Below are 23,335 nucleotides of genomic sequence, written 5' to 3' on the forward strand. Positions count from 1 at the left end.
TTCAATAAGGAATTTTGGTGAAAGAGTCCCCCAGTTTAATGCTTTTGAATGAACCATGTCATGGGGATTGTTGGACTTGTTCTTATGGCCCCCATATGTGCCAATAATGCCACGTGCCATTGTTCCTTTTTTGCATAGGCAAATTAAAATTGGAAAATACTATACATACAAAGCAGATCTTATCTAATAGAGATTGGAACACACAAATCTTGTAGTGCAAAGGGACCTTACACCCTGAACATTGACAAAATGACCAGGCACAGGCCTCAGAATAATGGGCATTTTCCATTCACCCCTGAACCAGGGAAGCCATCCACGAAACATCCAAGTTTGTCTATAACATCACCTGGAAGCAATCCTCTACCATAGAAGACCCTACCACTGCTCAGACATTGACCTGCTAAAAAGAGACTTCCCTTAACACTGAGAAGACTTAACAACGACCTGCTTACAGGACAGGGCTCTCTGCATTGCCCTTTAATTGTGAGGTGAAACGAGAGGATGCTCCACATCCTGAGTTCAATGTAGGATATGCAGATTCCAGGATCTTTAATACAGAAACATGATACCAACAACAGAGACTGTGTGAAAAATAAAAGTGTGTTGGCACTACAGAGAATGTCTTGGATTGGACGATCTAGCTTGCCTGGAGCCTAGAGTTGGTCTTATGCCAGGAAACTTAAGGGGTAGGGTCTCTTTGTATTTAGGCCAAGGTTATTCCTTTTCATGCCCCTCATATTTTGGTGGGCCTATACAAACTACAATTGCCACTCTAACACCATTTTACTGTGCTCCTTTGACTCTAATCCTTAAAAAACCCACTTAAACTTTTGAGGTTAACTTAAACTAACATGCATGTACATGGAAATGTAAAAAAAATACTATGCCTCTAATGTTTAAGGAGTTACATAAGTTTTATGCCTTTAGGTTGCCTTGTGTGCTACTAAGACATATTATAATGTATTACAATCTGGGGACTTGAGGGACAAAGTAATTGTACATGGATTCTGTTTTATTTATCTTAATGTTCTTTGGCTGAAAGTTCAAAGTTAAGATATCAGCAAGGGGACTTCTTCTGAGAATTATGTTATGGGTGATTGTCCTTCCACTGTAACTTTACCTTGTCCTCTTTCTCTACATCTTTGTTCTCATAATTAAAAATAAAAAATTAAAAAAAAAAAGAAAAAAAATCAAGAACTTCCAGATTGCAAAAGTAACAACATTTTAATAACATAGAATAACTCAATGCAATAGGTGATGTATGCATGCTTGTAGTCCAACTTGCAGTTCTTCAGCGATGAGCAGCTGTGTTGTCTTCCTAGGGCTATGGCTCCAGGCAGCAGGAAAGGCCATAACTGCAGGATAGAAGGACACACAGACACCTGTTAGTCACAGTGCTGGTGCCCCTCCAGATGTCTGTCTTCCAGGCAGGCAATGACATTCCCATAGGAACAGTGCAGGGTGTCATGGAGACAGCTGTGGAGTATGTCTCAAGAAAAAGCCCACTCTTGCCCTTAACCTGGCGGGTGTGGGTATATTCTCACCAGTACAGCTCATCCTTCCTCTTCAGATTACCAAACCACTTTTTGATGTCATCCACAGGCTTCAGTGTATACTTTTGAGCAGCTCTCTGGAACAGCTCCATGTTCTTCAATATTTTCTTCTCCTAGGATCAGAGGAAGAAGGTGTGTGTGTGTGTGTGTGTGTGTGTGTGTGTGTGTGTGTGTGTGTGTGTGTTTGAGAGAGAGAGAGAGCATGAGAGAGTCAGAGAGAGAGGGGGAAGGAGAGAGACAGAGAGAGGAAAGAGACAAAGAGAGAGATCCTAAAGGAATCACCTGACAAGAGTGCTGGGGCTTGGAACTGGAATTTGCACAGACATCTAGCCAACTCAATTTGGGCTTCACACTTTGAGGAAACCTTCATGTAAATTTCTGCCTTCCTGCTCCCCATAAGGGCACACAAGTCAACCAGACTGAGCTTGAACCCCAGAAACTCAAGCCAACCTGAAGCCTGACCATGCTCTAGATGGACAGCCCAGAAAAAGGGAGGAGACAGACTAGTGCAGTGTCTACTCACTTTTTCCTATACTTCACAGGAGCTCCAGCTCCAATTGTCAGCTGTGCCTCTCTGTGAGGAGGTGAGGAAGGACTGAGAACTCAGGGTTTAGGCAGATATCTGTGCAAAGCACCCTGCAGCCCCCATCAAAATTTTCACCCTATTCTCTAAGCCCAGACAGACTCACCTCCTGCTTCCAGGTGGGATTCATTTTCAACAATATGGCAAAGACGGGAGTCAGAAGAGGAACAACACCCTGTGAAAAATGGGGTGGTACTAGTAGGAAACTGCTTATGGTATCTGCAGAAATGTCCCCGTTCAATCGAATACCCCTCTTCTGCACTGTCCAGAACAACTCAATGATTCTCTCTCAGGGCTGAGGCAAAGCCTCAGGAGCTATGACCCAATGTCCTTGTTCCCTACATAAACTGCAATTTCTCCTCCTCTCCAATCTCAGGGGATGTGATCTTGTCACTCCTCCCAAATACATCACGAGACATTCCCCAGACCTCCTCCTGGCCCACGTCAGGTATGCTCCAAACACCTTTTCCATGAGATGCAACTACCCTCCCAAACTTTTCAGGCCTCCAGGAGGTGGTCTGAACCCCCAACCAGAAACAGGAAGAGCCAAGAACCTTTTTCTGCCATTGGTACTGTTTTCTGCTGGTTTTACTTCTCAGGGTTTCCAACAGGGAGATGTGTTCCTGCAGATAGAAAACAGTCATTCAATCCAAACATTCTTCACCCATGTGTCTCCAATTCCTTTTTTTTTTTTTCCATGGCAGCCCGAGATGCCTTGGACACCCTAAAGAGCTTGCTCCCTACTGCCTTTGGTATAGTGGCTTCCATGTGCTACCAGTACCAACACCAGGGCTATGACCATCAAAACCTCACCTACCTGTGCAGGAGCCCCCAATCCTCTCCAGAACCCTACTGTGTCACGAGTAGCTACAATTTCAGTGAAGTGTTGGGTCCCACTAGAAGATCATATTTTAAAGCTCCATGATACAAAGGTTCCCTAATCCCTGTGACTTCCTCATCTTCAAGCTTCCTGCCTGCACTCTACCTTGAGGGTCAGCATCCTGCATGTCTCGAAATCTTGTTTGCAGAGCATACTTAATTCCCGAATCCTCTTCCTGTGGGGAAGACAAAGGTGATAGAACAATTGGTGCAAAACTAACCGAACAAGAGTCAGAGATTTAGCTGCTGAAGAAAAGTCTTCCTGGAGGCCACAGCACTGAGATCCTAGGAAATGGGCAGGGTCTGTCTGTGGCTCCTCAGAGCTCCTGTTCCCTTGGATCCAAACTCTTGTCAACACAGTGATTCAGTGGCCTAGAGTGCTAGAGCTAGGAAGTCCACCTCCCCCAGGATGTAAAGCTGAGAGAAAAATGCCTGCAGTCCAGTCCCTAACTTCAGGGTCTGTGGTGGGCTAGGATTTCCCCCAGCTGAGTGAGAGGCCAGCAGCAGACACAGACACTATCCCTCCAAAACTCTAGACTCTCTCAGAAGAGACAAACCCACCTGGACACTTGGTGCCAAGTGTTGTACAGTCTGGAGAGAGTGGGGCTCGTGAGCGCTCCCACAATGGCGTGCAGTGCTGAGAAGTTGTGCAGTTTCTTGCACTCCTGAGAAGAGGAGGGACTGTGAGTTGGGATCTGAAGTCCTCTCTAGTGTTCATCCCCTCAATGACTGACACACTTCTAAGATGGGCAGGAACCTATGGGACTCCTGAGGCTCATCCCTGGCCAGAACAATGCAGGCAGGCAGGCAGGCAGGCAGGCAGGCAGGAAGGAAGGAAGGAAGGAAGGAAGGAAGGAAGGAAGGAAGGAAGGAAGGAAGGAGGGAGGGAGGGAGGGAGGGAGGGAGGGAGGGAGGGAGGAAGGAAGGAAGGAAGGAAGGAAGGAAGGAAGGAAGGAAGGAAGGAAGGAGGAAGGGAAGAAGGAAGGAAGGAAGGAAGAAAGGAAGGAAGGAAGGAAGGAAGGAAGGAAGGAAGGAAGGAAGGAAGGAAGGAAGGGTTTCTCCACCACTCGAAAACAGACCAATTCAGACAATGGAGACCAGAGGCACCAATCCAGGGAGGCCTTCAGAAGAAAGGCTCATGGAGGGTGAAGGCTGAGTGCCGGATCTTCCACTGTGAGGATGACAGAATGAAAACTCCAGAGAGGGGTCCCCAGGTATCCCTGACACACCTTGGCCACCTTGATCCAGTGTTTTATACACCGAGCCCTGTCCTGGGCTGTGCCTGTCCTGTCTCCCAGGCAGGTTGTTATGACACCATTGGCGACATGATTGAAGTGTGCCATCACTGCCTGGACCGTGGGGGCCCTGAAGTCTCCATCCTCCTCCATTTGGCACAGGCTGGATGCCCGGCATTGTTGGGGGTCTAGCCTCTTGAACAGCTCCTGGGAGAAGGGAGAGTGTCAAGAGGAGATGCCACAGCTTCCTCAAGTCCCATAAAGGTGTCACAGGTGGAGCAGCAGCTTCAGATTGCCTTCCTGTAAAAGGGACTGGGATGGCTGCTTCCTGAAGGGGCACACTCAGGAACCCCTGGGATCTTGAAGTAGTGAGGACTGTGTTTCCTGTGTCCCCTTCCAGTTTCTGGCTGGCTCAACAGCTTGAAAGCAGCTCATAAACTCCCAAAGGGGCCCCTAATTTCTGTGTCCCTGTGGTCCGCTCCATTCAGGGACACTTGGGTTGGGGGAAGAACACCAGGTACTGTGTGTCCCTGCCAGTGATGTCCTCCCAAGGCAGCTTGTAGGGGCTAAGTGACATAGGCCATGGTCAGCAGAGAATTGGTTACACTTGGGGGAAGCCAGGTCCACTATCATCTGGCCACATCAGTGTCTCTCAGTGCACTTTTCTGTCTCTGGCATGGCCTCTGTTTTCAAAAATGTGGTCCAGCCTTGATTCTTTGGGTCAAAGGACACCGTGGGAGCTGGTGATAGGATGGCTGGGGGAGAGGATGCATGTGAACCTGTAGGGGAGGAGGCCTGAAGAGGAAAGTCGGGGTCCAGGAGGCCTGTGCTCACCACGTCTATCCAAGTGATGTGCTGAGCCAGCTTCCGGGGATGGAAAGACAGAAAGTCCCCGATGCAGGTGGATGGGCCGTCCATGGGCCAGCTCTGGGTACAGGAAAGCTCTGTAGCTGGAGCTGTCCCCAGACCTCCTCGAGGCTCTCCATGAGCTTTTTCGTCGATTACAGACATGGCTGTGTGTGTTCCCAACTCCGCTGCTGCTGGCTGTCCAGTGCCCAGATGCTGCTGCCCCTCCGAGGGCTCTGGAGAGCACAGGGAGGCCAGCAGCATGGGCGCAAACTCGGGTGTTTCCGCGGCCTCCTGGATCCTGTGCTCTTCCTGCAGGACTGAGGCCTTTGGTGGCTCAATAGCTGGCACTGGAGCAAGAGCAAAAGGACATGAGCCAAGGACTCCGGTCATGGGCAGGTTAGAGAGTCCTTCCCCAGGCACCCTGGCAGCAATGAACCCCAAGAGGACAGAACACTCAGTCCTACCTCCTCCCTGGTCTCGGCTCCATGCAGGCTGTTCCCCGTCTGGTTCTGGTTCTCTGGACGTCAGGGGTTCCAATTGCACCAGCAGCTTGATGGCGGTGCCACAGACATCCACTTGTAAACAGCACCTGGGGATCCTGAGCCAAGGAGTAGACCACAGACTCTCGGGGTCCTGGTTGTATTGGTCCACCCAGGAGCCCAGCAGGAGAAAGAGTGCACTGCAGAGAAAGAAGCAGGGTGGAGGAAGCCTCAGCGGCCTGGCATTGCTTCAGCAGAAGCCAGCATACACATACTCCACACCCTTGTGTTTTACACACTTACCTAGGAGTCAGCCCATGCAGATACTCCTGGAGGATGGTGATGGTCCGTTCAGAGTACCCAACCGTGAAACGTGTGGAGAGGGGCCATTCTGGAGTGACCGGGGGCAGCCAATGGACCAGAGTCTGCATGGTCCCGGCCTGGACAGTGAGCATGGCACAGGCCTCGGCTGCACATAGGCTTGCCTGCCGCTCAGTCTGTGTGGAAAGAAGAGACACACCATAAGGGAAAGCTCCAAGAATCAGCAGAGGGTTCAGCTCAGGAATGCCAGCACCTCAGAAACATGGCAAAGGAGATGGGAGAGCCAATGTGCAGAGATGGTCTAGGCTTCCAAGCGGTGGGACTTCCTGAGGATCGGTGGATATAGATTATCTTCTCCGTGATTTTGATGGCACGAAGAAATGCAAACTCCTCCGGAATGAAGAGCTTAGGAAGACAATGTCTGAGGGAGAGGTTAGGAGACACTGCCCTCGCGATATACGGAAACACATGGAGGAGGAGGAGGTATCTCAGGGGTCTGCTCTGTCAGGCAGTGTGGAACCTGAGAACTGTCCACCTACCAACCTTCAGCATTCCCTGCCCATCCGCTCTTCCTAGCTCTGCAGGTTTCCTGACTTGAAGGTGATGGGGGACATCCAACCTTCGCAGGCCTCTCTGTCCTACAAGACATCACTCACATTGTGCCTGGTCTGGTAGGGGAGGCATCCCAGCAGTGAAGGCGTCACCTTGCTCACAATCTCCCCAGAACAATGACCACGATGCTTGGTGGTCTGGTGCTCTGTCCCATTGCCTAGGAGGTGAATAGCAAGCCATTTCACTAGCTCCTTAATATGAAGTGACCTGTCAAGAGGTCTACAGAGGCAATCTCGTGGCTGGGCCAGGAATTTCCAGGGTCTTCCGAGCTTGGCTGTGGTTCTAGCTGCAAAAACCTGGCAGATGCATAGTCTGGGAGGGCACACAATGTTCCTTCTAGCCACAGGTTAGATGGCCACTGTTTCCTCATGTCCAGGTCTGTAGCTTTTTGGTCAGGAAACCTAAGACCACCTCCATGGACAACAATACGTCACTCTAAAATAACTGGTTTGCTGTATTCTGTGTGGTGACTAGGTGAAGATATTTTTTTCTAGACTAACTTCACTTCAGTCCCTTCTCTAATGAATGGGATGATTTATAAGGATCAAAAAATACCTGAAAGTACATTACAGCTGACTGGTCTCTCGGTGTCTTGGGCTGAAAGTTGAAATAGTAACAGTAGAAAATTGGAAGTTGTTTGATCTATTGTAAATGATAAGTGTATTCCACTTTTTTATGCCATTCCTATCACTATGTGTGCATCTTTTCCCTTGAACATTGCTTCCATATGTATCTGGGAATATTGGTTTCTTGAGTATTCCATCCCTATTCCCTTGACTGTGGAAAAGTCATGTGATGGTCCCAAGAGAGCATTTGGATGTGAGTCTGGGTCCTGAATTCCCTTCCAGTCCTGGTTCTGGCTATGGAGATTACCTGTTCCTTCACTTACCTTAAGCTGGCCTTGTGCTGGATTGGTCGTATGGGGCACAAGCTGCTTCTGTGCAACATCGGCGAATCCATATCCTTCCAGAAAATCTTCCTTCATTTGTTCAGTTGAGCTCTGTCAAATATGGCAGTAACCAAATCAGGAGCTAAGCATGAGCCACACATGGCCATAGTCCTGCCAATGATTTCCCCAAATTAAGATGCCAGTAGCATCTGAGAGCTACCAATCCAGCTTAGGACTCAGGTTACCACATGGGCATGGGACCTTCACCCCCTCACCCCCAATCACTACTTCTCATTTCTGCCTCTTGGGAATTGGTATTCAATCATCACAGGCACACCTGGCTATCTGCTATCTACTTCCTGAATTGGGCAAACCCTTCAACAAATACCATCTTCATCTCAGCAACACTCTCTCTTACTCCCTGTCTCCCATATAATTTCTCATAACATATACACTCACATACTATATATATGTATATATATACATATATATACATATATATACATATATATATATATGCATGTGTGAGACTCCTTAAGTGGCATCCTAAACATGATCTGGCCAGTACTACTCAGCCCTGTGTTTCCCACATTTACCTTTGGACATTTCCCGCCAATTGTCCCATGACTGTGGCCTTGTTGTCTCTTCGATTTTCTAGTTTGAGGACCGTGTCTCACAATCTCAGCTCTCTGCCAAGGGAAACAAGGAACACACGAAGAAAACATCTTCTTAGCTTGACGCTCTCGAGTCCTAGTGAGCAGAGAATATTTGTCAGTTGAGTTCAACAGTAAACCAGTAAGCCAGTAAGATTCTATGACCTCACCTGCTATTTTTCAGTTAGACCAATCAGAAGAGCCTTCAAGCATCTTGACTTTCTCCTCCATGTTAACTTGTAGTTAACTGTGGCACCAAAACTAAGAGGAATCTCACAAAATGAGGGACCTATCACTAGGACCCAGATTTGAATAGAACCTTGTCTTTCTGGTCAGTGAGTGCCCTAAGAACCACATTGTGCCACTTAAGTCTTTCTCAATTTCCCAAAATTCACACTGAGAATTCATTGTAAATCTACTTGCTTGGAACTATGGAATTGTGGAAAAGGCTAAAAATTTGTGTTGAGTTTTTTTTTTTCAAAGACAAATTTGATTTCTCCAAGTCTTAGCAACTCAGAAACTCTGAGTTTCTAGATCTCACCCCAGCATGGGATATTGATGGAAAATGCCCTCCAGTACAGTCCCTCACTCCAGTGTCTGCAATTGGGGTGGGATTGGCCTCAACTACTCAGATGCCAGCAGCAGGGAGAGTCTATATCCCTCATGTCAGGAACTTTGGGCTTTGGGCCTTCTCAATAGAGGTCTACCCTAGCCCAAAATTTGACACATAGATCTGTCAACTCTTCAGTACATGATATTTTTCTTAAAGTTACACTGAACGAGTAATATGCTATTTGATTCTATACAAATAAGTTAACATTAATAGATTATTTTACTGGGCCAGAGAGATAGCATGGAGGTAAGGCATTTGCCTTTCATGCAAAAGGATGGAGGTTCAAATCCCAGCATCCCATATCATCCCCCTGCCAGGAGCCTGCCAGGAGCGATTTTGGAGCATGGAGCCAGGAGTGACCCTTAAGCACTGCTGGGTATGATCCAAAAACCAAAAAAGAAAAAAAAATTATTTTACTTTCAATGTTATAAATATATAACATTGTGATATAGAGTATATATGTAGCATGTTCCCAGAATAAATACATCTCACTGATTGGGAGAAAATATTCACACATCATCTATCACAACAGGGATAACATCCAAGTTATACAAGACACTCAAGCTCAACATCACAATGCCAACTCCTACAACAACAATAACAAAACAATGAACAACTCAGTCAACAATGTGGAGAAGATAGAGTAATTTCCTCAAAGAAGACAAAATGAAGGCCAACAGATATTTGACCAAAAAAAAAATTTCCTAATACCTAATATTGTGGAAATGAAACTCAAAATATAAGATGTGATATCACCTCATACCAGTGAACATGGTATAGAAAAATATCTAGATTAATATGTGCTGGTAAGGCTGTGACAAAAAAGGAACCTTTACTCAATTTCTGTAGATGATGGCATCAAAGGTATATTAGAAACAAAATAGGGAAAGGACCTAAACTATGGATCAATCATGAACTTGAATGGATGGCCACAATGGCCATGAATGTCTCTCCCCAGAAGAATACTAAACTTGTCATTTTAGTTGTTATGACACAGTGGGACTTATTTATTAAGAAATCTGTCCTTTTCCAACATTGTCAAAATCTCAGAATGGAAGTACAAGAATGCGTGTAATTTTAGGTGTCAATATGGGTTGGTTAGGAAGCACAGCTGTTCGGTCAAATGTGAGTTCAGCCATTACCGTAATGATAATTTATATTATTACTATTTACTTTTAGTGGGCTTAAAGGAATGCAAATTGTCTCCAATGAATGGAGGACTTTACTGAATAAATATGTGATCTATGGATAAAAATTGAGGCGATTACCTAGAAAAGAAATTTAGACTCAAATTTTAACTGAAAGATGCAACAAAGTAAAAGTTATATTAACATGCTTTCAGTTTAAACTGTTATAGATATCTTCCAATAAATATGTAGCAGTAAGATTTTAATTAAACTTTAGAAAGAGGTGATTTAAATTCTTTTCTCATATGGCTTTTTATTTTTTATTACCTTACTTAAACACTGTAGTTGCAGTGTTGCTTATAATAAGGTTGTTTTTTCTTAAATATTGATCATAGTTAACAAAGTTGTCCATGATTTCGTTTCAGTCATACAATGTCCAACACCCTTCATCAGTGCAGGGATACCACCACCAATGTCTGCAGATTTCTTGAATCCTTGTCCCTGCCCACTCCCCTACCTGCCTCTGGGGCAGACATTTTTCTTCTCTCTCTCTTTCTCTCTCTTTTTCACTTTCTCTCATTTTATCTCTCTCCCTCTCTCTCTCTCACTTCTCCCCTCTGCATCAATTCCAAATTGATATTGTGAAATATAAGTTTACCTTATAAGAGCATTTATGAGAAAGTATTCTTGTGTTATTAGACTGCTACACATAGTTTTGTTATGCATGGTAAAAATTTTATTATAAATTATTTTACTTAAATTTTGTTCTGTCTCATGGATTCAAACTCCCCTGACAGATAGGTTTTGGCATATTTTAGTTCTAATTTAGTCCATGAATTGCCAGCTCATATTTTTTCAAAAATCATATTGTTTTCAATTTTAAGAGAGCATGAACTGAAAAGATTGATAAAACTTTATTTAGCATGTGAATAGAAGTATTTAACAATACTTTTAATATTGATAGTTAAAAAATTTTAAGATCTTACAATAGTGACTAACATTTATTGTTAGGCTTTGTGAACTAATTCTGCAATGCTTCTTTAAACTTAGAGAACTGAGTAATTAGTTTTTATTCTTTAAAATTAATGTTTGAAATGCATTGATTTTGTACATAATTTAATGTAAAAATTTTAAACTCAGAATAAAATCTCTCAGAAAAGTGCAATTATCAGATAAATTAAAATTATGCTCTGTGCTCGCTTCGGCAGCACATATACTATGGAATGATATAGAGAAGATTAGCATGGCCCCCGCTCAAGGATGACATGCAAATTCATGACGAGTTCCATATAGAAAAAAAATTATGCTCTTCCTCAATGTATAAAAGAACTTTATCTATTGATTTTATTGTTTAAAAAAGGGGGGGTCAGAGAGGTAGGGCAGGAGGTAGGGCATTGTGTCTTACATGTGGCTGGCTCAGATTTGATCTCTGGCTTCCCACATAGCTCCCCAAATACTGCCAGAAGTTATTACTGAGTACAAGCCAAAGGTATAGTCCTTATTATCATCAGATACAATCCCCCCAAAAAAACAAAACAAAACAAAAATAATAAATAAAAAACAGAAGCTAGGAATATTTTAAGTTTTGTGATAATTCTAGAAAGAAACAAATCAAATTAATATTTAATAGTGTTTTAAAAGTACTTTTTTAAAGTGTTTCTTTAAAAATATTTGTTTATATATTTTGATTTTGTGGAGAGGTATCACCCATTGTTGCTCAAGGCTCACTCCTGATGTGTCTCAGGGGATTGTATGTTCTGCTGGAGATCAAATCTGATCTGACCTCATGCAAGTACCCTACTTGCTATATAATCCCTCTGGCCCTTAATTTATATATATATATATATATATATATATATATATATATATATATATATATATATATATGTTTTTGGGTCACACCTGGCAGCATTCAGGGGTTACTGCTGGCAGGCTCGGGGGACCATATGGGATGCCAGGATTCAATCCACTGTCCTTCTGCATGCAAGGCAAACGCCCTACCTCCATGCTATCTCTCTGGCCCCTATTTTTGTTTGTTTGTTTGTTTTTTGGTTTTTGAGCCACACCCAGCGGAGCTCAGGGGTTACTCCTGGTTATCTGCTCGGAAATAGCTCCTGGCAGGCACAGGGGACCATATGGGACACCGGGATTCGAACCAACTACCTTAGGTCCTGGATCGGCTGCTTGCAAGGCAAGCACCGCTGTGCTATCTCTCTGGGACCGTCTGGCCTCTATTTTTATTTCTTTTACATAGAACCAGCAATAAGTAAGTCCTGAGCACAGCTGGGTGTGGTCCAAAATGGTCTATCTTCCTCTAAAGAAAAAATATCTATTAAAATATTTATTTTTGGTAGCATTATTTACAATTCTGACAAATTTCAGGATTTCCTGCATACTGGTGATGGGTGGTGTTTTTTACATGACTGAAACCCAAACACAATCATGTATGTAATCAAGGTGTTTAAATAAAAAAAAAAAAAGAAAAAAAAACATTCTAGCACCTCACTTATATCAGACCTCAGCTTTCCTTCTCCATCACCCCCCCATCTGCCCTCTTAATTCCCCACACTCCATGACTCTGCAGTGATACACTTTCTCCTAAAGACCAACTTTTAGTTTTCCATTGTCATTAGACATTTGTTGTTTCTTTACTGTTGATTTACATGCCAAATATGAAGGAGACCATTCTGTTTCTGCTCTTCTCCGTTAGATTAACTTCACTCAGCTGAATGATACTGAGGTGTTTCTTAAGCTTTGCTTAACTGTGACTCTCCTCTGACCTTGTTTCCTTTCTGTGACTGCCCTAGTTTGTTGTATGTCCCCCTCCCCTCCTCATTCTGTGACTTGTATCTGTATCCCTGTTGAAATATGCTGAGTGGAAGCTCGAAGTACTTATTCCTCATCCATAGTTTCAGAGAAATTAGTTAAAGAAAAAGAGTTAAGAAAAGGCTGGCAGATATTTAAATGGATGCCTATAATCAAGTTACTGGTTTCAGTCAGCAACATACAATGGTTCAATGCCTATGGAGAGTTTACTATGTAATTTTTGAATTAGAAGACATGTGTATCTGCTGGTGAGAATGCCGTCTAGTCCAACCTTCATGAAAAGCGATATGGAGATTCCTCCAAAAACTAGAAACTGAGCTCCCATATGATCCAGCTATACCACTCCTAGGGATATACCCTAGGAACACAAAAATACAATACAAAAATCCCTTCCTCACACCTATATTCATTGCAGTGCTATTTACCATAGCAAGACTCTGGAAACAACCAAGATGCCCTTCAACAGATGAATGGCTAAAGAAACTGTGGTACATATACACAATGGAAAGATGAAGTCATGAAATTTTCCCATACACGGATGTAGATAAAAACTATCATGCTGAGTGAAATAAGTCAGAGGGAGAGAGAAAGATGCAGAATAGTCTCACTCATCTATGGGTTTTAAGAAAAATGAAAGACATTCTTGCAATAATTTTCAGAGACAAAAGAGAGGAGGGCTGGAAGTTCCAGCTCACTTCATGAAGCTCACCACAAAGAGTGATGAGTGTAGTTAGAGAAATAACTACATTGAAAACTATCCTAACAATGAGAATGAACGAGGGAAGTAGAAAGCCTGTCTAGAGTACAGGAGGGGTTGGAGTGGGGAGGAGGGAGATTTGGGACATTGGTGATGGGAATGTTGCACTGGTGAAGGAAGGTGTTCTTTACATGACTGAAACCCAACCATAATCATGTTTGTAATCAAGGTGTTTAAATAAAGATATTTTAAAAAAAGATGTGTACACTCTTGTTGATCCAGTACAAGAGCTCTTTACATATATACTAATTTCAACTTAAATCACCGAGGCATTTTTACTATTGATGCCAGCAGAGATTCCCGGATGACTTATGTGAAGTGGAGGAGAAAGGCTACAGTGGAGAAGGGATTCTGACTTTTTCTCTATCTCCATTTCTGATCATCTTGGGAATGACTGGAAAGATCTGGGATAGCAGACCCTTGCTCTGGCAAGGAAAGCAAAGTCAGTCCTAGATCTTGCCCAGGTCTTTTAGATCTGTTGCCTTCCCTCATAGAATATAATTTCAGGACGAAATGATCGATGAAGGCAAAAGTGTTTTAAGAGGTACTGGGAAGTTGAGGGAGAAAAAAGAGAATAATGTACTCAAGGAAGGTTTCAGGGAGATTGAGCCTCAGTACACATCCCAAGTTAAAGTATGGAAAGTCCACATCTCAAGTGAGATGTAGGAGACATGACCTCAGGCACCATATACCCAGGCAACACATGTATGTAGTTCTTTTATTCCAAGTTGACATTTTAGGGTTTCTCTCAACTTTTCTCTTTGGGGCGAGAATTTGTTGCTAGGGTGATTACTTGGGTGGTTGCCAGTGAGAGGGTTGAGGGTAATTGATTTTTGACATACCATTTCTGCCCTTTGCTCCTAATAGATTTTCTCTGGGAAGGAATTCAGCCTTCTTTGGACTACAGTGGTACCTGATGAAACTCTTATTATTGACAAAGTGACTCCTTCAATCCCTTCTTCTAGTTTTATGACATATTCAGAACTTTTACAATCTTTCAAAAATTCCTTATTATTCTAAGAATTCATTGCAAAGTGTGGGTACTTCCCTGCCTGCCTGCCTAACTCACTGTTTTGTTCAAATCGGGATTCTAGTACTTGCCATCACTGGATGACAAGATGACAAATCTTTCTATGGAGAGTAAGAATAATTAGGTACAAATTAGAGAAATATCTAATTTCATGAAAGTATATGCCTAATTAAATGTGTTTAAGGTTAAAAAATGATAGCTGAATTTATATTTAAATTTTACATTTATTCTTACAAAAATAGGTAGAAGGGGGTCTTATCAAAGACTTGTGAGAAAATTCTGGTCTATCTATAAGAAAGGGATACATTTGTAGGGAAAAATATCAAGAAAACTGAGCTAACTTAGAAAAATAGTCTGGCTGGGGCCGGAGAGATAGCATGGAGGTAAGGCATTTGCCTTTCATGCAGGAGGTCATAGGTTCGAATCCCGGCGTCCCATAGGGTCCCCCGTGCCTGCCAGGAGCAACTTCTGAGCCTGGAGCCAATAATAATCCCTGAAAACCCCAGGAAAATAGTCTGGATATTTGTACCAGACCAGCTTCATAAACTCTTTCCTTGAAAGAGATGTAAACCAAGCTGTGAAAAATCATGGGTACACCTATTGTTTGGCTAAAAACTGGTAATATCTGTGGGGAAAGCATGGGCCAAGCATCTGCCTTGCAAAAGCCATGCTAACATCCATCTCCCATAATCACCACTTTGCCTAAGGTCTTGCTTCATCACTTTTATTTACCATTCTCTGCAAAGACACCAATATGTTTAAACTCCAGGTATATCAGTATATAGGCTGCTATCACCAGAACTTTTTTTTTTTTTTTGGTTTTTGGGTCACACCTGGCAGCACTCAGGGGTTACTCCTGGCTCTACACTCAGAAATCGCTTCTAGCAGGCTCGGGGGACCATATGGGATGCCGGGATTTGAACCACCGTCCCTCTGCATGCAAGGCAAATGCCCTACCTCCATGCTATCTCTCCAGCCCCAAATCAAAACTTTTTTTTGTGTGTGTGGTTTTTGGGTCACACCCAGCAGGGGTGTTATTCCTGGCTCCAGGCTCAGAAATTGCTCCTGGCAGGCACGGGGGACCATATGGGGCGCCGGGATTCGAACTGATGACCTCCTGCATGAAAGGCAAATGCCTTACCTCCATGCTATCTCTCCGACCCCAAAACCAAAACTTTTTAAGAGTGAATATGGGCAGCCTCTTCCCCCACCCCCACATCCCCCTACTTCTTGGAGACCTGGCAGCTGAAAACACAGCCCATGAAAGCTATTGTATCCGTAATAGTGTTTTAAATTCCTGGACCGCTTGGTTACGAATGCAACTGCACAGCAATTTCATTTGTTTGATGCTATTGTTTTCATAGAAACACACTAATTTAGATGCCAGTGTGTAACTGTTTGGAAGCAAATGAAATAATATAGTGGTCAGCTAGCAACAAAAACTTACTAAACCTGCCAATATCTTAATAACCTTATTGGAGGTCTAGTAATTTTCACAAATTTGTTTGTTGCTGTACTTCTTTTTATTTTTAATATTTTTCTTCTCTTTCATTTTTTCTTTTCATTCTTTTAAAAATAATTTTGCTCTCACTTATCTGGAAGTGTCTATTATGGTCAGTTATGTCAACTATTTGATGCAAGTTTTTTAAATAGGTAAATAAAAACATTTTTAATAATAAAAAAAGAAAAATTGTTTTGTAGGTTGTGAGAAAATCATTGTTGTACATCCATCGTCAGTGGCTCTTGAACTTGTTTATTGAGGTAGTCTATGTGATAGACCTCAATCCATGTTTTCTAATTCTTTTCATTTTGGGGTAGTGGAGAGAAAGATTTGGGATATACCAGTGATGCTCAGGGGTTATCTTGACTCTGTACTCATGAATGATCCCTGGCATTGCTCAAGTGACCATAAGTTGTGCTAAGATTTCGAACTAAATCACTGCCAATGCAGCCACATACAAGGCAAGAATCTTATCTCCCATACTATATCTCTCTACCCCATCTCATTTTTTAAGATTAAAATTTCATTTATGCAGACTTTCTCTAATACTCACACACAAAATGTATTTTGTTATCTCTTTCATCACTCAAAACTTATCTTTATAAGCATCAACTAATTTTGTTTCCTTTTTTTTCTCCGCTGAACTCTGGGCCACACTCTGCTCTACTCAGGGTTTACTCTTGGTTCTATATACTCTGAAATTACTCTTAGTGTGGTGGGGCCACCAAGAAATTGAGCTCAAGTTGGCCATTTAAAAGCGAGTTATTTACCTGCTATACAATTTCTCTGGTCTCGTAAGGTGATTTTTAAAAAAACACATGCTGATAATGAACAATCTTGCCTTTCTCATTCCTATTTCTCTCGCTATATGAGGTGGGTGAAATCTAAGTATAGTTTTTTTTTGCAACATATTGAACTCTTTAAGCAATGTAATATTCATTGGCAAAACTAAGTATGATAATATTATAGCATCACCTCAAATTTATGCTCAGTTGTTGCAATGTAATTATATACAAGACACTTTCCTAATATTTTCTCAAAAGAATGAACATTAACAGGGCCTAGTTAATGTTATGTAATCATGTTTGTGACCATCACCATTGGAAATTATATATTTACACAAGATGTCGCCTTTTATTTTGAAATTGAAAAAGCCCATTGGGTTATAACTGGAAGTATTAAATTAAGTTTTGCTCATTAATATAAATCATTTTGAAACAACTTTCTAATGACTGGATATAGAATTCAGGGTTATTTAATTTTTTACAATAAAGGTGAGAGTAAAGTGTGTCAGTCACTCTTATCTTATGACTTGCATAATACTGTTAAGTCTGCTAAGAGACTACTATCTTTAAAGGTAAAAGTTTGTTTGCATGTTGTTTTTCTTTATCAAAAAAATTTTGGTATGATATACCTAGGTATGAAGAGTTTTAAACTGTGTTTGGTATTTTCCAAGTCACTTGATCTATGCTTTGGTATCATTAATATAGGAAAGCTAAGCAATTCTTTCCATCAATGTTTCTTCTACTCTTTCTACTTCTAGAATTATATTTTTATAAATTTTACAACAAAATTGTCCACAGCATGTGGATGTCTATTATTTTTTCACTTTTTTCTCTTTGCATTTTTATATCATACCTATTGATTGATATATCACTGAATCCATTGATTCTAATAAATACATCATTGGTGTTTTGTGTTATATTTAATTAATAGCTAATAAAGTTAAACTTTGGGGGACACACCCAACTGTGTTCAGGGCTTATTCCTACCTTTGTGTGTAAGATTAACTCTGGTGGTGTTCAAGGAACACTATAGGGTGCAGAAATCAAACTCAAGTCAGCCATGTGCAAGACAAGCACCTGATATGCTATTGTTCTGGTCCCATGAACATCTTTTTATAAGACTGCTTACCAACTGTTTGTCTTCTATGTTACAGTATATGTTCAGCTACTTTGATTATGTTTAAAAGTGGAGTTACTATTAAATTCAGGAAGCTAAAAGAAACAAGATGACAAGATGTTCAGCTCAACTGAATAGATGTTTGTGCTTTTTAATTTAGATAGCAAAAGACTGGGAAAGGAGTAAATTTGGGGGAAATCAGTTATTCTTTTATCTTGTTGAATTGGAATCTTATTATGTACAAATGGAACTGTTAAATATTAACTTGTAGTTTAAGAAATTGTTGGCACTAGAAATATATATTGGCTGTTATTGGTACAAAGAAACTATTTAATTTTATGGCATTGGAGGGAATTACCTGAGGACAGAGGCTGTAACTGGAGAAAGGGCGCTACTTTAATAATACCAGGGAAATACCAGCATTCTTGTTCAAAAATACATAGTGAAATCAACTATTAGGATTAGAAATTATTAGGATTAGCTATTGAGGTAGGAATTTTTTTTTATTTTCTCATCTTGGGTATTTTCCACTTGTAAAAGTACCTAAGGGAGTTAAATTTCTCAGATCCCAGATGGTTCACGTAAGGTTGTTTTCTTTTTATTTTTTTTTTAATCATTGAGATTTATCACAAAAGTCACAAAATGAAAAGATATTTCAATGCCCAAGGTTACTGGCTCTAGTAACTCTAGAGTTGATACAAATGGTGTCCTTTAGAAGATAAGATGGCATGGTCTACACAGAGAATGGAAAAGTTAAGAGTAGGACCACATAGGAACAAATACACTTTCTGGTATAACAAGGGACAGTTGAAGACTAGTTAACTTTTGCCTGAATCATTTGGGATAGGTCCTTTAACAAAGCTTTCTTCTGTGACCACCTTGTTTGTAAGTTAAAGGGTCATCCTATACCTTGAAGTTCTGAAAACTGACTGCATTTCTTTCTAGAGTGTTTGTGTAGTACACAAAATCATATCTTCCATTGGGTCAATCTTGTATAAATAGAACAAAAGCATGAAGAGTTGATAATAGTCTAACTCCTGCCACCTAGTGACCATAATCCACTTGCTTCAGTCACACCATTCTTTAGGACATGAATCATCTGCTTAACTAACCCAAACCAATTTTAGAACACTTATGAATGGGATTAATGATAGAGATGGTGGTGGGTCTACTGGTGCAGAATTTTATTAGTTGTCCACATCACTGCTTATTATTTAAGGGGGATATTTAGGTCCACATTCATTTAAATAGTAAGAAGTTAATTGATCATTTTTAAGAAAACTGGTATAATTGGTTATGAATCTATGTGGCCTAGATGACCCCAAGCATAAACCCATATGAAATATTAAGAAATAACTTGCAAGTTGGGGAAATGGTTCAAAGGATTGGAGCACATGCTTTACATGCAGGATCCCTGGGTTCTCTATCCAGTATTGCATGCCCCCCCCACCCCCCAAGCAGCATGCTTGGAGTTGCTCTCAAGATTCTCTGAGTATGGACACCACAAAAAAATAAATAAATAAAACAAAGAAATAGGAAATATTTATCATAGTGGAAATTATTTGGTTACATGGTAAAAGCTTAAAAATAAAGAATCCCATGCAACCTGTTGGGAGGCATTGACATAAAAATCTAGTTTAAATATTCCCATTCTGTGTTCTGAGGTGTGGGGCAGTTCTCAGGTGGTCTAGGGTCACTGATGGTTATTCTTGGCCAAGAGGGCAAGATAATGAAGTGCTGGGTTCAAGGATGTTGCAGTGTTGCCTTGGCCTATGGTGTCAAAGAACTCCAGGGATATCCAACGTATGGTACTTGTGGGCTTTCTGGCCATACCCAGTGATGTTTGAGGAGCCATGTGGTATTGGAGATTAAATCCAGGTTGGTCAAAAGAGCATGCAGAGTGGTAGGTGTCCTAACCCCTATGCTCTCTGCTTCAATTATTTAAATGAGATTTGTCCTCAAAGGGTTCAATGAATTATTAATACTATGTACAGCTAAATTTCACTTGGTTATTGTTCATCTTTGCACAAAAATATCATACCTGGTAAATAAATTTATTCTTATCATGATTTACATTTAAATTTAGTACCATTTAAATTTAATATGACTGATTTTAACATTCATTGAATTCTTGAGTCCTGAAAATGTTAAATTTTGAATTTAAATTTTAATTCTTAAAACACCAAGAGTTCTAAGATAAATAAACTTAATGCTATTTGAATTATTTCTTCCTTCAATAATCACTAACATTTTGGCAGAGGAAACAAATGACCTTATTAATATAGAAATATACCCTCAAAATATACTTTATAGACTTTTAGAAACTGTTATAAAATAGGAAGCATCTTATTTATAGCCACTTCTTCACACTATGATTATGAGTGACTAGAGAAGCCAAGTAGATCTAGGCTGAGAGAAGATGATGATTGATAAACACAGTGACACTTTGAAAGATGCAAGAGGTACAGAAGATAAAAAATTGGCTGAGGGAAAAGGAATTTCTGTTTATACTAGGTTTCAGGGTTTGGGGGATGGAGGAAGGGCATTGTACCAGCAATGGCGTAACAAAACCCATCTTTTTCTAGTTCAGTGCAATATGCTACATTTGGTGTTTGACATTAACAAATAATATGAAGCCTTCTGTTTCACTTTTCTTAAATTATGGCGCTTTTTCTTTAAAAAGAGTACTCCTTTGGAATGTACTGAGGTTTAAGCCATTAGAAGAGAATATTCAAGTTTCTGGACATTTTTATTTGTTGATTCCTTGCTCCAGTACCTGTTTCTGGACAGGTGTTTCTGATTTGACATGTCGACTTCCCATATTAGTGAACGAATTATCTCGACATGATTTTTCAATTGGGAAAAGTTGGGTGGTTTGTTTCAAATTTAGAAGTTCTGCTCTCTAATAAAAATAAAGCAAGAGCACAGGGTAGTTATCAGGCTAACATTAATTGACTCTCTTCCAGCAGTATTTCTATGGAGTAAACAATTATTTTAATCAAAGAAGAAAACAGATGCAAAAGTAAATTGTTCAAAATCATTATCAGAAAATGACACATGAAACATGTCTTTTGGTATTATAGTGATCAACCTTGAGCAATTTTTCAGAAGGGAACTCTACTTCTTTCTTTCTTTTTTTTTTTTTTACAGACACATTATTATCTATTTTTGTTTTTGTTTTGGGGCTACACCCGATTATACTCAGGGGTTACTCATAGCTATGCACTCAAAAATTGCTCCTGGCTTGGGGAACCATATGGGACACCGGGTGATCAAACTGCAGTCCATTCTAGATCAGTGTGGGCAAGGCAAATGCCCTACCACTGCACCACTGCTCCAGCCCCCCAAAATAAAGGTTCTTAAAATCTGAATCTTAAGAGTAAAGAGTTTCTTTTTCTGAGTGATGGAAATAACTAATCTATATCAATTTAAGCAATTATATTCATACAAAATATCTGAATTGAATGACTAAGAGGCTAAAATATCTATGGACTTAATATGACCTGTAGACCAAAAATTTGACTGCTGGTGTATTCTTTTGATAGAGTGCTGAATAGCAATAAACATAATTTGAGGAAGACTAGAGTTAAATCATCAGAGATGTTGGGGGTTTTATTGGGTAGCTGCAGAGGGTGAACATGTAAAGTTTTGGGGATTGCATCAGTCTGCCTTGTGCAAAGCAAGCTCTTCAACCCCTCATCTCTCTGGCTCTAGATTCTTTTTAGTGGTGGAATTGGTCTTTCTTCTATCTACCACAGGAAAAGCTTAGTGTATCGTTTCTTAAATTCTAATTATTTCATAGAATAAAAATCTGTACTTTGTCAATGTGGAAGAACCATTTGTTATTAAATATTAGCTCCTGATAAGGAGTCACTAGAAGTTCAGTGACTAGTGAACCAGTGTTGTCAAAGTCAATAACCCTATTTGGAATCTGCAAATTCCTCAGAAGTAAAAGCAACTATACTGATCCTATGTAGTTTTTTAGCTTCTCCAATCGTTTAGCCAGAACACATCCTTCATCATTATCATTCATTTTAAGAGGTAGACATTATTTATATGCTTGTAAAAACAGTAATTCTGCTTGTAACAGCAGCAGTTTTTTAAAGTGAATAAATCTTATTTGATATGCAGGTGAAATTATGTTTCCCCTTTAAAGGAGAAAGAACTTATAAAAATACTTTTTGGTTTGCTGTCTCTATAAATGACACCCAACATTAATTTTACCATCATGAAAGATAAAAAATTAGTAGATATGTGATGTGTTATTACAAACTGGTAATCTAATTTCATTGGTTATATTTTCATAGAAATACTCAACACTTATGAATACATCAAAAACCATACTTTATTTTATGTATAGCAATACAATTTACATATTAAATAACACTATAATAGAATGATTTGATATAGTTTAACAGAAGAATAAAGGGAAATTTTTCAGGTTACAAAACCCCTCCCCCTGAACAAATAAAAAAAAAAATAAAAACAACCACTTTTTCAATGGGTCAATGCAACAAATGTTTTCAGTGACTAATTGTCTAATTCCTATTGCACGAATGATCAATGGAATTAAAAAAAGATAATCCAACTTTCACAATCACTGCCTCAAAGAAATAACACATGTTGGATTCTTTTGGAATGCAAAGATGGTTCTTGGTACTTCAATACACAGAAAGTTGAACTCACATATCCACCACCAAAACCCCCCAAATAACTAAAAGAAAAAAAAATCCCCCCAAAAAACAAAAACAAAAGCCAAAAACCAACCAAACCAAAACTATGACAATTTAAACTAGAAAAAAATTAGCTTTATATGAAAATATAAAATTCTATGATTATATACCATAGATACAAAGTTTCCAGAAGATGCTTATCCAAGCAACAAAATATTTACAATTTTACTGATTTTATCTATTTCAAAATGAAGGGAAATAAACATGAGTCCACGTGAAGGCTGAATTTTTTTTTCTCTTTTTTAAGAAACAATGGCTGCTTGCTAGATTCAAGTGTCCTAACAAAAATGGAGTCACTACCCCAAATGTTGGAGAGTTGCGACATTTTATAAAATTGACTGTCTCCTTTTCTGGAGATGTTTATTTCTTAAAACTCAAGATATTTTTTTTCTTGAAATTAATTATCCTCTGTAGAAAATGCTTCCCTTTGCAAATATTTAACAAAAATACTAAAAACAGTTTAAGAGCTAAGAAAGTAGAGGCCAAATATTATTACAATTCCCTTCTATTTGTAACATGCCTTCTTTCTAGAGATAAGTGAAGCCAATAGTGTATGTTAAATGGCAACTGAGGGAAAGTGCAAAGGGGTAGGTTAAATTACAACTGTTTTCTGAAAAAAAAAAAAAAAAAAGCAGGCATTTTCCCTTCATCTAAAAATTCACTGGCACCATTTGAACATAAACTTTAGAACATAAGAGTTGAAAATGCATTTCCAGTAACTGATATGACAAGCTACTTTTTAATTACTATTTCTTAAATTATGATGAGTTTGGGTTTCTTTTATTTTTTTGCT

At 40.1% G+C, this 23,335-nt stretch overlaps 1 non-coding gene across 1 annotated transcript; it reads left to right on the forward strand.

Moving 5' to 3' along the window:
• The first annotated feature begins 10,985 nt into the window (after positions 1-10,985).
• On the forward strand, positions 10,986-11,088 carry LOC126015362 (U6 spliceosomal RNA). The gene has a single exon (XR_007498230.1). It is a non-coding gene; the product is annotated as a U6 spliceosomal RNA (small nuclear RNA).
• Positions 11,089-23,335: the final 12,247 nt, after the last annotated feature.

Source organism: Suncus etruscus, chromosome 7 (genome assembly GCF_024139225.1).
Source record: "Suncus etruscus isolate mSunEtr1 chromosome 7, mSunEtr1.pri.cur, whole genome shotgun sequence".
Taxonomy (NCBI): Eukaryota; Metazoa; Chordata; class Mammalia; order Eulipotyphla; family Soricidae; genus Suncus; species Suncus etruscus.